Raw genomic sequence first — 11,934 nt, 5'->3', positions numbered from 1 at the left:
CCTGTTCACGCTGCCTGAAGCCTGTGATTGCGTGAAGCGTGAGCCAAACAGTGGCCGAATATGACCGCAGCTCCGCTCGGCCAAGCACAGCGGATGTTTCTGTTGGGACTTTGTATCTGGTTGTAGTGATAGAAAAGACTCCAGTTTGCGGGGGATCACTAGCAGCTGCACCGACAGTTTGAGGCCCACAGCAGAGGGTTCAAGGCCAGGAGACCCCGCAACCGGAGCACCCTAGGCATACCTGGGCTGGGAGCCTGCTTCCCGCCCACCCAGCAGGAAAGGCTCCCAGGCTTCCTGTGGCTTCAGTGGGCCGCCCGGGCTCATCTGCCAAACTATCTTTTCTCATTTTTTTTTTCCCAATGCGGGGTATCTGTTACTCCCCACCACGAATCCTGACCGAGATCCTGAAATGGCTGTGAAAGGGCCTCCTTGGGCCATCACGCATTGTGCATATACATGCATCTCTCTGCAGACGCATGTCCAACGTGTGTCCAGGTAAGAAAGGCAAGGCATGTAGGAATAAATTCAGCTGCAGGTAACAGAAAACCCAATTCACAGGAGATCCATCTCATAGGGGTTTATTGCCCTCATATAACTAGGAATCTGGAAGTGGGGGCTGCCCTCCGCCAGGACCAGACTCTTTCAGTCTTTCTGCGCCCACGCCTGAGCAGGTGGGTTTGGGCTTTTGTCTTCACGAGTTGCAAGCTGGCTGCCGGAGCCTCAAAGGTTGTTCACACTCCTCGCCCCAGTGGAAAAACAGAGAAAGAATAGAAAGGAGGAAGAGGCAGGGCTGACTGGTCACCTCTGTCCCCTTTCATGGAAGAAACCCTGTCCCAGAAGCCTCTGCAGCAGATCCTCCCTTGGGCCTTTTGGACAGAACAAGCCGGCCGGCCTCGCACCGCGTGAGGGATCGAGACAGCCAGGAGCCAGGTGCCCTGGCCGGCATCGCCAGGCACCCCACAACCCTGGGGCTCAGCAGCCCCAACACAGGGTGGTCCCGTGGGCCAGAAAGAAGTGGGAGTGAATATGGGGCAGGCAGCAGGCAGCCACAGGTGGGAAGACCCTGGTGTCCTCAAGCAGAAGAGGAATCTTTTTTTTTTTATTAAGATGTTGCTTAAAAACAATTTTTAATGTTTACTTTTGGAGAAGAGAGAGAGTGTTGGGGGGAGAGGGCAGAGAGAGGAGACACAGAATCCGAATGGGCTCCAGACTCCGAGCAGTCAGCACGGAGCCCAACACGAGGCTTGAACCCCCAAACCGTGAGATCATGATCTGAGTCAGATGCTTAACCGACTAAGCCACCCAGGCGCCCCTAAGATTTTACTTTTAAGTAACCTCGAGACCTAACGTGGAGCTTGAACTTACAAACCTGAGATGGCCCACCAATGGAGCCAGCAGGGCGCCCGGAGGGAGAAATCTTTAACAAGCTGTTAGGAGGCTCACAGATTACTAGGGGTAAGGAGGGGGGGGTCAGGGTCAAGGGCAGGGCAGGTGGCCGGGTGAGCACAGCCCCGCTGCCGGCTCCGGGCACCTCGGCACAGCAGGATACAACCGATGCCACATGCCAGACATCCGCTGGGCCCAGTTCGGCCCCTGCCGTCACCCTCGCCACCGCCCATGGCCAGCGTGGGCCCTATGCTGCCTCTGTGCGTGGTATGAGTCAAGGGCGGAGGTGTCTGCACCAGCTTGGTGGAGCCTGGGCCACTGACCTCACGTGAGAAGGAGATTCTTACCCTATTGGATGTAAGTTGGCACAATGTTTTGCAAAGCGACTTGGCAGTATAGACAGAGAGCCCACAAATGGTGACTTCACGTCAGGAAATCTCTGCGGACGGCGGTGGGAGTGGGAGGCAGCACCCCTCACCCCTTCACTGCAGGGCTGGTTTTCACCACAGTGTGTGGCAGCGGCTGACGCGTCCCGGGAGGCAAGGGCTTGAATCTTGGCCCGGCCGTCGTACAGAGAATATTGAATAATCCGGGGAAATGCTTACAGCACAACGGCAGGTGGACAACACGGGCCTGCCGCTGTCTTGGCGAAGTCTGAGGAGGGTTCTGTATCCACAGCAAGAAGCCAGTTCCCCGGGCCCGTCTGCGTTTAGCTTACATGGCGGAAAGGCTTGGAAGAGTCTTCATATTTAGATAGAAATTTCCCCCATGAAAATTAGGAAAAAGTTTAAAATGCAAATGCCCTCGGAGAAATCCCAGGGTTGGTGGCTGAGGGGGCGGAAGTGGCAGACACTCCTGGGCAAGGTCACAAAGATGCAGAAATAAGAATTCCCATCACCACATCATGTCCAATAGTAAGAAACTTAGGGGCGCCTGGGGGCTCAGTCGGTTAGGCATCCGACTTTGGCTCAGGTCATGATCCCACAGTTCGTGGGTTCGAGCCCCGCATCGGGTTCTGTGCCGATGGCTCAGAGCCTGCAACCTGTTTCAGATTCTGCGTCTCCCTCTCTCTCTGCCCCTCCCTTGTTTGCATTCTGTCTCTCTCTGTCTCAAAAAAAATAAACATTAAAAAAAAACAACAACCAGAAAGCCATCTCAGTAGCCGTCAGTGAGAAGCAGTTACCCAGCAGTAAATTTCCGCAGCGAAACACCACACAGCCATGCCGAAGGTTTACCTAAATGTAGTGACCTGGAAAGGTGTCGCTAGAATGCTGATAAAAGAAAAATCAGATCATAGAAGAATATGTCCTTTACATGTAAAAATACGTTAATACGCACATTACACAGTATAGAAGGGACTTCTCTTTCTGGCCATCATGGGGACAACGGGTGTGGGATTTGTCCTCCTGTCATAAGCCAACAGGACACTGGAAAGAAAAAAACAGGTAGCAAGTTTTTCAAGACATTTGGCGATAGACAGCCCAGGACTGCGGTCCCTCAGGACGCGAGGCGTGCAGCGATCTGCCCGGACGTTCACTGCGGCCTGAGACCCAGAACACGCAGTCTTGTGAGTCGAGACACAGAGACTGGAGTCTGGAGAGGCTGCCGCGGGCGGGATTCGCAGGACAGGGGCCTACGCGGAGGACAAGCTCCAGACATCTACGCAGAGGTCCGCTGATGGTTTTGGTGAATTTTAAATGTTTTTTTTAATGTTTTATTCATATTTGAGAGAGACAGCGTGAGCAGGGGAGGGGCAGAGAGAGAGGAGACAGAATCCGAAGCAGGCTCCAGGCTCTGAGCTGTCAGCACAGAGCCTGACGCTGGGCTCGAACTCATGAACCGCGAGATTGTGACCTGAGCCAAAGTCAGACACTTAACCGACGGAGCCCCAGGCGCCCCGAGTTTTGGTGAATTTTAAACTGTGCTTGTGTGCAAGCAAGTCCCATGGGACTCAGCAAAGCCCAGCTCCTGGAGGTCTGTGGAGCTGAGCAGCCCCCCGAGCCCGCGAGGGGTAGAGAGCCGCTAGCTTTCCCAGCAGGCCTCACTAAGCATCCTGGGCATTTCACGGAGGTTTCATAATCGCCACGTTAGCAGTACGGCTGACTGGTCCCAGAAGAAACGGCTAATCCAGCCTCACTCTAACAAAGTTTTAAAATAACCTCCAAAAGGGGTTCCTGGCTGACTCAGTCAGTAGAGCTTGCGACTTGATTTTAGGGTTGTGAGTTCGAGCCCCACATGGGGTGTAGAGTTTACTTACAAATAAAATCGTTAAAAAATAAAAACCTTGGGGCACCCGGGTGGCTCAGTCGGTTAAGCATCTGACTTCGGCTCAGGTCATGATCTCATGGTTCATGAGTTCGAGCCCCGCATCAGGTTCTGTGCTGACAGCTCAGAGCCTGAAGCCTGTCATTGGATTCTGTATCTCCCTCTCTCTCTGACCCGCCCCGGCTCATGCTGTCTCTCTCTCTCTCTCAAAAATAAATTTAAAAAATCATTTAAGGGGCGCCTGGGTGGCTCAGTTGGTTAAAGCCTCCAACTTCGGCTCAGGTCAGATCTCATGTTCGTGGGGGTCAGATCTCACGTTCGTGGGTTCGAGCCCCGCGTTGGGCTCTGTGCTGACAGCTAGCTCAGAGCCTGGAGCCTGCTTCCGGTTCTGTCTCCTTCTCTCTCTGCCTCTCCCCCTCTCATGCTCTGTCTCTCTCTGTATCAAAAATAAATAAAACATTTTAAAAAATCTTTAAAAATAAACGAACGGGGGCACCTGGGTGGCTCAGTCAGTTAAGCCTCCGACTTCGGCTCAGGTCAGATCTCACGTTCGTAGGTTCGAGCCCCACGTCAGGCTCTGTGCAAACAGCTAGCTCAGAGCTTGGAGCCTGCTTCCGGTTCTGTGTCTCCTTCTCTCTCTGCCCCTCCTCCTCTCATGCTCTGTCTCTCTCTGTATCAAAAATAAAATAAAACATTAAAAAATAAAATAAAATAATAAAAATAAACGAACAGAGGCGCCTAGGGGGCTCAGTCGGTTAGGCGTTTAACTTCGGCTCAGGTCAGGATCTCACAGCTCGTGAGTTCAAGCCCCGCATCAGGCTCTGTGCTGACAGCTCGGAGCCTGGAGCTGCCTCAGATGGTGTTTTCCTCTCTCTCTGCTCCTCCCCTGCTCACACTCTGTCTCTCAAAAATGAATAAATGTGAAAAATTTTTAAATAAATGAATGAGCTTCAAAAAAGATCAAACTGCCTTGCAAGTAACTTGATTTTCTGTCAAAACAAACTTCAACATTCTTTTTTCCCCCAAACTTCAACATTCTTAAAAAAAACATATCCAGAGATTCAACAATTTAACTTTACAATGTCTAGCATTTGATGAAAAATTATGAAACATGTGTAAGCAGAAAATGTGATCCATAACTAGAAAAAAAACAGTCAATACAAAGAGACCAAGACATGTGAGAGATGGTGGAGTTAGCAGAGATTTAAAAATAGATGTTTTATATATGTGTTCATGGATTTAAAACAAAACATGAACAGAAGGAGGGGAAAAGAGATGATATAAAAGGAGCCAAATGGAACTTCTAACGCTGAAAAATACAGTACCTGAAGTTAAAAATGAACTGTAGGGACCTAAAAGCAGAGAGACAAGCAAAACAAAAGTTTAGTGAAATTGAGATCACGGTGGGGCGCCTCGGGGGCTCAGCTGGTTAAGCGTCCGGCTTCGGCTCAGGTCATGATCTCACAGTTCATGGGTTCGAGCCCCGCGTCGGGCTCTGTGCTGACAGCTAGCTCAGAGCCTGGAGCCTGCTTCAGATTCTGTGTCTCCCTCTCTCTCTGACCCTCCCCTGCTCATGCTGTCTCTGTCTCTCAAAAATAAATAAAAAACATTAAAAATTTAAAAAAAAAAGAAAAGAAAAAGAAACTGAGATCACGGCCATAGAAACTATTCAAATTAAATCACAAAGAGAAAAAAATGTGAAAAATGAACAGAAACTCAGTGACTCATGGGACTGTAGCAATCAGACTAACTTATATGTAATGGGATTTTTAAATGTTTTATTTTGATTTTTAAGAGAGAAAGAGCACCAGTGGGAGAGAGCTAGAGAGAGGGAGACAGAAGATCCCAAGTGGGCTCTGTGCTGACAGCAGTGAGCCCAGTGCAGGGCTTAAACTCACGACCTGAGCCTCAACCAACCGAGCCACCCAGGCGATCCCATAATCAGAATTTGAAGAAATAACGGCTAAAGTTTTTCTAAATTTATTGAAAACTTTAAAGGCACAGATCCAAAAATTTGACAAATGCCAACAAAGTAAAGATAAATAAAACCATGCCAGAACACTTCTGACTCAAAATTTTGAAAACCACTAATAAAAGGGAAAATGCTTAGGGGTACCTGGGTGGCTCAGCTCATTGAGCGTCTGACTTCGGCTCAGGTCATGATCTCATGGTCTATGGGTTCGAGCCCCGCATTGGGCTCTGTGCTGACAGCTCAGAGCTGGAGCCTGCTTCGGATTCTGTGTCTCCCCCTCTCTCTGCCCCTACCCAACTCGCTCTCTGTCTCTCAAAATAAAACAAAGACATTAAAAAAACATTAAGAAAAAAGAAAGGGAACATGCCTAAAACCATCCAGAGGTTGTGTGGGGGTGGAGGGGGAGCATGTCTTACTTAGGGAAACAAAGATGAGAGGGACTTCCGACTTATTGTACGGGACACTGAAAACCAGAAGACAATGTAATGACACATTTCAATTGCTAAAAGGAAAAAAAACCTATCAACCTCGAATTCTGTATCCAGAGAAAAGTCTCCTCCAAAGGGAAGGCAAGTCAGAACATTTTCAGACAAACAAGGCTGAGATCACTTATTGCCAGCAGACCTGCAGTGCAAGAAATATTAAAGGAGGAAGCCACATGGGGCGCCCGGCCGGCTCAGCCGGTGCAGCGTGCGACTTTGATCTCGGGGTTGGAAGTTCAAGTCCCACACTGGGCATAGCGATTACTTACGAAAGTAAAATCTTAAGGAAAAAATAAAAAGGAAAAGCTACAAACTGAAAGAAATGGAAATAAAGAAGGGCCAAATATGAGAAATGTGAGTAGGATTTTTTTACTGTTCTTGATTCTTTTAAAGTATAGTTGATTTTAAAGCAAAAATGAGTAGCAATGCATTGTCAGGTTTTAACCCACGCAGAAGTCTATGCGGCAAAGCCAGCACCAAGACAAGAGAAGGGACATAGGGGTGTATTACTGTAAGGTTCTCATGTTACACGGGTACCAGTAAAATCGTATTTGAAGGTAGACTGCAGTATGGCGAGAAAGGAGGTGGAGAGAGGGAGAGAATGAATAGAAGCCAATAGAAGAAATAAAACGAATTACTAAAAACTACTCAATAACAAAATGGTATAACTTATCAATAGTTGCATTACGTGAAAATGGTCTAAATATTCCAATTAGAAGTCAGTGAATGACATACTGGATGAAACATAAAACCAAAATAACTGATGTCTGCAAAAAACACACTTTAAATATAAATAGCTTAAAAGTTTAAAATGGAATCTTTTAGGCCATGCAAGCAGTAATCATAAGAAAAGGGAATTGCTATATTAATATCATAGTAGATTTAAGGATGAGAAATGTTACCAGAGGTAAAGACATATCAGTTCTAAAGGTGTATACACCTAATAACAACGCAAACAAAACTCAAAAATACACGAGCCAAAACCTCGCTGGATATTTGCAGGTAGAGCTGGATATTTCGACAATCTTTTCTTCGAAATTGAGAGGCCAGGGGCGCCAGGCCGGCTCAGTCGGGAGAGCACGTGCCTCTTGATCTCGGGGTCATGAGTTCAGGCCCCGTGTTGGGCACAGAGCTTCCTTAATAAAACAGAAAAAAATCACCGGGGCGCCCAGGTGGCCCAGTCAGCTAAGCGTCCACCTTTTGATTTGGGCTCAGGTCATGATCTCACGGTTGGTGGGCTCTGTGCTGACAGCACGGAGCCTGCTTGGGATTCTCTCTCCTTCTGTCTCTCTACCTCTCCTCTCTTGCTCTCCCTCTCTCTCTCTCAACATATAAAAAATATTTTTAAATACCTTTTAATGTTTTTTATTTATTTTTTGAGAGACAAAGAGAGACAGCACGAGCAGGGGAGGGACAGAGAGAGAGGGAGACACAGAATCTGAAGCAGCTCCAGGCTCCGAGCTGTCAGCACAGAGCCCGACGCGGGGCTCAAACCCACCAACCATGAGATCATGACCTGAGCTGAAGCCAGACGCTTAACGGACTGAGCCACCCAGGAGCACCCCCCAAAACATTTTTTTAATCACAAACAAGAAATTGAGAGGACGATTAAAGAAAACAATTAGTAAGGAACAGAATATCTGAGCACACTATCAACACTCGAAACTTGACCTGATATATCACAAGGGAAATCAGGATATATTTTCAACCAAATTATGTAGAAAATACAGTATATCAAAACCTTGGAGATGCAGCCAGTACAGTGCTTAGAAGGTGTATATAGTTTTTGATGTTTGTATTGAAAAATAGTAACGGTCCAAAATGAAGTACATGGGTTCTATCTTAAGGCCTAGAAAAAAGAAGAGCAAATTACACCAAAATAGAAAGAAGGACCAAGAAAAGAGAAAAATCAATGATATAGAAAATGAATAAGTAGTAGAGAAAAATCAATGAAAGCAAGAAGCTGACTCTTTGAAAACCTCAGTAACCTTGACAAAGCTGTAGTCACACTGTTTTTATGGGCTGAATTGTGTCCCCACAAATTCACATGTTGAAGTCTGAATGTCCGGACTTCCACAACAGACATGGGAGGAAATGCACACAGCCTCAAATTTCAGCTATTAGCCCTGACACCAAAATCATTGTCCACGGAAGGAAAACTCGAGCTGGACTTTATTAAAATGCAAAGCTTTTACTCTGTGAAGGCCACTGTTACAGAAATGGAAAAACAAGTCACAGACTTGGAGAAAATACTTGTAAACCGCACATCTGATAAAGCCCTTGCATCCAAAATATATGAACTCTCAAAACTAATAATAAGATGGGGCGTCCGGGTGGCCCAGTCGGTTAAGCGTCCGGCTTTGGCTCAGGTCATGATCTCGCAGTTTGTGGGTTCGAGCCCCACATCAGGCTCTGTGCTGACAGCTCAGAGCCTGGAGCCTGTCTTCAGGTTCTGTATCTCCCTCTCTCTCTCTGACCCTCCCCTGCTCACAATGTCTCTCTCTCTCTCTTTCTCTCAAAAATAAGTAAAACATTAAAAAAAATTTTTTAAACTAGTAATAAGAATTTAACAACCCTGGTACAAAATGGGCAAAAAATCTGAACAGACTTTGTCACCAACAATACACAGATGACAAAGATATGAAATTATGCTTAGCACGATTTGTCCTTAGAGAAAGGCAAAATTGAAACCAGATACAGCCTGACACGGCTGTTTGAGGGGCTAAATTAAAAAAAAAACAATGACATATCAGTGTCTCAAAAAGTTAAAAATAGAATAATCACAAATAGGATTCTGAAATTCCAGTTTTTGGTATATACCCAAAAGACCCAAAAGCAGGGTCCCAGAGACATTTCCGCACCTAGACCCAGAGCAGCGTCAGGATCGCCAGCAACGGAGGCCCGAGTGTCCGCGGACAAATGATCGAGTCAACAAAATGGGCTCCGTCCATACAATAGGATATTGTTTATTGTTTACCCTTAAAAAAGAAGAAAGTAATTAAATTTTTAAAAATATTTATCTTAGGGGTGCCAGGGTGGCTCAGTTTATCAAGCGTCTGGCTTCGGCTCAGGGCATGATCTCATGGTTCATGGGTTTGAGCCGCATATCAGATTCTGTGCTGACAGCTCGGAGCCTGGAGCCTGCTTAGGATTTTATCTCTCCCTCTCTCTCTGCCCCTCCCCTGGCTTGTGCTCTCTCTCTGTCTCTCTCTGAAAAATAAACAAACATTAAAAAGAGTTTTAAACATATGTTTATTGTAGGGACACCAGGTTAAGTGTCTGAGGAAGGCTCAGGTCATGATCTTGTGGTTTGTGCGTTCCAGGCCGGCATCTGGCTCTGTGCAGTCAGTGCAGAACCCCGTTCTGATCCACTGTCCGCTCTCTCTGCACCACTCTCCTGCTCATTCTCGCTCTCTCTCTCAAAATAAATAAACTTTTTTTAAAAAGGGAAAAATTGGGGAGCCTGGGTGGCTCAGTTGGTTAAGTGTCTGACTTCCGCTCAGGTCATGATCTCATGGTTCGTGGGTTCGAGCCCCACATCAGGCTCCGTGCTGACAGCTCAGAGCCTGGAGCCTGTCTTCAGGTTCTGTGTCTCCCTCTCTCTCTGTCCCTCCCCTACTCATGCTCTCTCTGTCTCTTAAAAATAAATTTTAAAAACAGAAAAAAATTTTTTTTAATATTTATTTATCTTAGGGAGAGACAGAGCACGAGCAGGGGACGGGTACAGAGAGAGGGAGACACGATCCAAAGCAGACTCCAGGCTGTGAGCTCAGAGCCCAATGCAGAGCTCAAACCTACAAACCGTGAGATCATGACCTGAACCTAAGTCAGGCACTTAACCGACTGAGCCACCCAGGCGCCCCAAAAGGAAGGAAGTTCTAACACATGCCATCATATAGATGAAGCTTGAAGACATTATCCTAAGTGACATAAGCCATCACAAAAGATGCTGTGTGCGAGCTAACCTCTTATGTGATGTCCCTAGAGTCACTCATAGAAACAGACAGCAGGGTGGTGGGGGCCAGGGGCCGAGGAGGGAAATGGGGAGCTGTTGTTTAATGCGAACAGAGTTTTGGTTCTACAAAATGAGAAGGATTCTTTGGGGCACCTGGGTGGCTCAGTTGATTAGGCATCTGACTTCAGCTCAGGTCATAGTCTCGCGGTCCATGAGTTCGAGCCCCGCGTCAGGCTCGGTGCTGGCCGTGCTTCGGATCCCGTTTTCCTCTCTCTCTGCCCCTCCCTGCTCACACTCCGTCTCTTTCTCTCTCAAAAATAAAAATAAAAACAAATGAAAAGAATTCTAGAGATTAGCTGCATGGCAAGGTACTTTACCCCACTGAACACTTAAAAGTGGTTGTGATGGTAAATTCAGTTATGGGTGTTTTATTGCGATCTTTTTCTAAAAAAAAAAAAAAAACAACGAGAAAACCAAACTGCTGGCAAGGTTGTGGAGCACCAGAAGCTCTCCTCCATCACTAGTAGGAACGCAAAATGGTCCAGCCACTTTGGAAGATAATTTGGCACATTCTTACAAAGAGGAACATAATTTTCCCATTCAGTCCAGTGATTATGCTCCAGATAGTTTACCCACGTGATTTGAAAGCTTATGTCCACATAAAGCCCGCGGTAGGAATGTTTGTATTCGCTTTATTAGTGATTGCCACAACCCGGAGGCATCCAAAATGCGCCCCCGGGAGGCAGTGGGTAAACAAACCGCGGGGTGTCCTGACATGGGACCCCACTCAGCGGTGCACAGAAGGGGCTCCGGAGCCAACGCGGACGCGTAAGGGCCGGGAGCGCACATTGCTGAAGCAGAAGAGGCCAGTCTGAAAAGGCGACGTGCTGCTGCGTCCACGAACACGACCTTCTAGAGAAAGGAAAACAACAGAGAGAATAAGTAGACCGACAATTGCCACAGGTTTCGTGGGCGTGGGGCTGAGAAGACGGAGCACAGAGCAGTTTTTAAGGTGAGAAAACTTTCTTCCTGGTCCTGTAACGGTGGCCACGTGACACCGTGCATTTAGCCAAACCCATAGAATTTTGCAGCAGAAAAAGTGAGCCATTTTGTATGCAAACTTAAAATTTTTTTATGTTTTATTTATTTTTTTGAGAGAGAGAGCGAGCAGGGGAGGGACAGAGAGAGAGAGGGAGAGACGGAATCCGAAGACAGGCTCCAGGCTCTGAGCTGTCAGCACACTCGTGGGCTCAAATCCACGAACCGTGAGATCATCACCTGAGCTGAAGTCGGATCATGACCTGAGCTGAAGTTGGATGCTCAACCAATTGAGCCACCCAGGCGCCCCTTGTATACAAATTTTAAAAAATGACCTAGTAAATCAGGGGACCCCAGGAAGGAATGCAGACTGTCACCAATGCCTGAAACCACCTGCCTGAGGGGGTGGGGGATGGCGCTGACCCAGGTCCCTGTGGAAATGACTGGGGTCTGCATACTCCGGGCAGCAGAAACGTCACCAGCCCTGCACCGCAGTCGCTGAGTTGTTTCCCGCTGGGCGCGTGTCAGCAGTTCCGAGCCCACAGCCCGAGTACTGGGATTGAGTGGCGGGTGCTGGGGGCCGGGAGCCGGGGCTCCCACTGCTGGGGTGGGCGCTGGCAGACTAGCAAGGGCTTTATCAGATCCACATGGTGTGGGTTAGTGGTGGGAACATCAGTAAGGACTCATGTTTAGCTTAATATAAACACAGATGGTCACATACAAGTGTGCGTGTGTGTGTGTGCGCGTGCGCACAGGTTAATACACACAATTATCTCCTTGCTCTGTCACCAGGGAGGGCCTGCCAGCAAGGACAACCCGGTAGCAATGAGCACACC

The 11,934-nt window shown here is 47.6% G+C and overlaps 1 long non-coding RNA gene across 1 annotated transcript in view; it reads right to left on the bottom strand.

Moving 5' to 3' along the window:
• Window positions 1–10,735: 10,735 nt before the first annotated feature.
• Window positions 10,736–11,934, bottom strand: part of LOC115282693 — a 7,610-nt gene continuing 6,411 nt past the window's right edge. Inside the window, exon 2 of the long non-coding RNA XR_003904720.1 lies at window positions 10,736–10,972. This is a non-coding gene — a long non-coding RNA (uncharacterized LOC115282693). The remainder of the gene's footprint in view (window positions 10,973–11,934) is intronic.

The sequence above is a fragment of the Suricata suricatta genome, chromosome 17 (assembly GCF_006229205.1).
Source record: "Suricata suricatta isolate VVHF042 chromosome 17, meerkat_22Aug2017_6uvM2_HiC, whole genome shotgun sequence".
NCBI classification, from domain to species: domain Eukaryota; kingdom Metazoa; phylum Chordata; class Mammalia; order Carnivora; family Herpestidae; genus Suricata; species Suricata suricatta.
Note: the sequence above shows the minus strand (reverse complement) of the source record. Positions and strands in the feature narration are given on the sequence as shown.